A 4,064-nucleotide genomic window follows, 5' to 3' on the forward strand; every position below is an offset into this window, starting at 1 on the left:
TGTGTGTGTATAATGTTATATATATATATGTGTGTGTGTGTATATATATATATATATATATATATATATATATATATATATATTATACTAGAGGCCTGATGCATGAAATTTGTGAGTAGGCCTTCCTTCCTCCAGCTGCTGGCACTGGCTTCCCTCTGGCACCTAGGACCCAGGCTTCCCTTGCAGCCCCAGCTTCTTCTGGAAGGTTGTCCAGTCAAATTAGCATATTACACTTTTAATATATATACTAGTGGCCTGTTGTAGGAAGATTCCTGCAAGAATAGGGCTTCCTCAAGCCTATTCCTGCAAGAATAGGGCTTCCTCAGGCCAGAGCGAAGCAGAGAAGGGGCGGGCTTCACTCCTGTCTCCGCTGCCCCTCTTGCTTCCCTCCCATCTCTGCTGCCCTGCTTGCTTCTCCGCAGCTTCACTCCCTTCTGCAGCGCTTGGCTTCCTTCTATGCTGTCTTCAATCTTCGCTCCATGCCTGCTTATGCAAATTCACCCCATCTTTGCTGGGTTAATTTGCATACTCACTCTGATTGGCTTGTGAGTGTAGCGGAGGGATGGTCAATTTGCATGTTTCTCTTTTATTAGTGTATATATACATATATATACACACATACACACACATATATACATACTATATATTATTACCCTCTGTGCCTCCAGCTCATGTTTGGGGCCCAGGCCCAAGGTCTCTGGGGAATCCTGGGGCCTGAGCCATTTCAGTGCATGGATGATGTGTGGCCCTTCCTCCCGTAGCCTTTATAAGCTTTGGCTATTGTCACATAGAGGCTATTGCAGAATCTTAGGCAGCTGCTGTTAGACTTCAACATGTTTGTCCTGGCAGAAATTTGGGGAGTAAAAATGGGGGATTTTCTGCCCAACTCTGGCCAAGGGAATTGGCCGAGGTGGCCGCATGGGCCTGGCTGTGCCTTCTCCTCAGAGGTCAGGGCTGCAGCCCCCAGAGCCCTTCCCATAAGCTTTGAGGTCCTCTCCCATTTGTTCTCCCAGCCTTTGGAATGGGTGTTGCTTCTTGAGGTTATACTGTCTGTGTTATGTCAGGTTTCCCTTTTCACCTTTTTATTCCTCCAGTACTTGTTGAATTCCCTACGTTGAATTCTCTGTTAAAATAACTACTGTAGCCCTAGCCGGCTTGGCTCAGTGGACTGAAGGGTCCCGGGTTCGATTCCGGCCAGGGGCATATTCCCGGGTTGTGGGCTCGACCCCCAGTGCGGGGCGTGCAGGAGGCAGCCAATCAATGATTCTCTCTCATCATTGATGTTTCTATCTCTCTCTCCCTCTCCCTTCCTCTCTGAAATCAATAAAAATATATTTTAAAAAAATAAAATAAAATAACTACTGTGGTTGCTGTTTTCCTGAATGGATCCTGACTGCCACTCTTGCTAAAGATTGTAATGCTTCTTGGAGCTCAGAACAAGTGAGATAGATTGGAGTAAAGATCATATGGAAAAAAAAAAAAGAAAAATGTAAGAAGAATGGAGTGAATCAAGCCAGGCTTGATTGTCATGGGAGAGAAAATCTACACCTGGATTGTGGGGAGCATCTGGAAGACTTGCTGTCTCTGCCTGGTTATCATCATGGTTTTCTAAGCACCTATACCTTTGCCCAGGGGGTGCTCACAGCCAGTTTCTTAGGGTGAAGGCTGAGGAAGCACCAAACACTGAAGCTGGGGCAGAACAGGAAACTGGCTAGAAGATCCTCAAATTCACCTTGTCTCCTCGGCCCCTTCCTAGGCAGCATCCCTACCGTCCTTGACCTGTGGCAGGACCTGTCTCGTCCTCATTTCTGCATACCTGTGTCTCTGTGCATCGCCTTCCTTAGGCCTCACCAGACTTAGGTTACCCTACCAGATTGGGTGAGTGTGTGTGTGTGTGTGTGTGTGTGTAGGGGGTGGGGGGGATGGCTTCAACATTACTAACTGGCCCTTCATCCCTGGGCTCCCATAGAGAACCATTTCCTTTCTGTAGGTGTCTTGTCAGAGAAGATTACTTGACCCAAATTTCTAGGTCACCAACAGCTTAAAAGAGACACCCACTGGTCTGGCAAGCTCACTTTCAATAGAAAGTCCATCAGAAAATAAATATTTGCAGCTGCATCCCTGGTGGAGGTGGAAATTGAAATTTGGGGTTCTGTTAACACCTCTCTTCCTTTCTCACTCACATGACCTTCACTCCAGAGTGCTTATGGCATACCTTGCAGTGGGAGGTTGGGCTTTCACTTCACGGACGTGTGACCTGTGTCGTTGCGCAGGCCCTCATACTTGGTTTAATGCTCAGCTGACGCCATCTTGAAGTTCATGATAATTTTTCTTTTCAACAGGGGCCCTGCGTTTTGTATTGGGGCCCAGTGCAAAATGAAAGCACTATGTGATGGGAAGTGGTCTCTGGTGACCTCATTTCCTATTCTTCTCCCCTCTGCTGTCCTGTGCTTTGTCTGCTTCAGCTGTATGGCTTCCTTCTGGAAACACACCAGATGTATGCAGACCAGGTCCTGGGCTAGGCGCTCTCCGTGCTGGAGGGAAGGGTTATTCCTAGGCTATATGGTTGATGGGCATTTTGGAGCACTTCTTCTTTCCCCACGTGGACCCGCGAGTCTGCGTCCTGGGCTGTGTTCCCTGGATGTGTGGCTCAGGGAAGCTACAGAGACGGGTGAGAAAGCAGACAGGAGGGGCCAGTCTCCTTGCTCAGCAGGACCCTGCCTGGGGTTTGGACCAGGATTCAGCCCTCAGGACTCCATGTTGCTCCATTCAAGACTGACTTACCCATGGGCTTTCCAAAGGAGAGGAAGAGTTTGAATATGGACCTTGTAGAGCTGGGGTGGCCTCAGGTACTGATGAGAATGTGAGAATGCGTGTGTGCGCGTGCACGTGTGTGTGTGTGTGTGTGTGTGTGTGTGTGTGTGTGTGTGTGTAACTGCAGGCTGCTCGGCACATAAGGACTCTGTCTGAACTCTAACATGGCTTCCAGCAGCATGAGGCATGTCCCTGGGATGACCCCAGTATGCCCTCCCCACCCCTTCTACTCCCTCACCTCTAAAATGTCTGCCAGAGAAAGCTCGAGGATGCCAGGAAATTTTGCTGCTTGTTCTAGGCCCTCCCGGCCACCCTTTCTTAGAGCCTTTACTGAAAAGGGCTTACAATTGTGAGTCCTTCCTCTGTTCCTTGGAGATGTATAGTATCTTCCACATCTTAGGAGTGTCTTTCCCAAGGACCTGAAAGCCATTCCTATCAGGGAGGATAGGGCCGCTACCTCCCAGTCTCTGAGAGAGGCTAGATTCCTAACTTTCATAATTGCCAGCTCACCCACACAGCTGGCCCAATCAGCACTTACACTGACCAACCCTTCGTCATTTTTACTTGAGTCCTCACTCCCTTTCCTCCCTTTAAAACACCAAGTCACGCCCAAGCCGGCTTGGCTCAGTGGATAGAGCATCAGCCTGAGGACTGAAGGGTCCTGGGTTTGATTCCAGTCAAGGGCAAATGCCTGAGTTGCGGGATCGATCCCCAGTCGGGGGTGTGCGGGAGACAGCTGATTGGTGATTCTCTCTCATCATTGATGTTTCTATCTCTCCTTCTCCCTTCCTCTCTGAAATCAATAAAGAAATTTAAAAAAAATTAAAAAAAACACCAAGTCACATCTGCACAAAATCAGAAAGGAGTTCAGTTCTTTCTTCTACTGTCAGTAGTTACTGAGTAAAATCTGTTTTTATGAACTTAACTAACATCAGCTTTATTTATTTGTAATACTGTGTATACCTATATAGCAAGATATTTATGTCAGTGTCCCTACTGTGTGCTATGGACTCTCGGTAGAATGTGTGGACAGATCTCCAGAAAGCTATCCTGAACTCTAGAAATACATTACAAAGCCTCTGTTTCCTGATAGTCCATCAGGAGATTCTCTTTGTAGGCAAGGAAATGTATATTCTGCATTCAAGTCAGTTTAATAACATTCCTGGAGGCCCTGTTCTGTGTCAGGCACTGGAAAGGGCTACTTTATGCACAGATTTTATGCATAGATGAGGGCTTGTCTCTGGCCAAAG

The sequence above is a fragment of the Myotis myotis genome, unplaced genomic scaffold (genome assembly GCF_014108235.1).
Source record: "Myotis myotis isolate mMyoMyo1 unplaced genomic scaffold, mMyoMyo1.p scaffold_m19_p_19, whole genome shotgun sequence".
Classification (NCBI taxonomy): Eukaryota; Metazoa; Chordata; class Mammalia; order Chiroptera; family Vespertilionidae; genus Myotis; species Myotis myotis.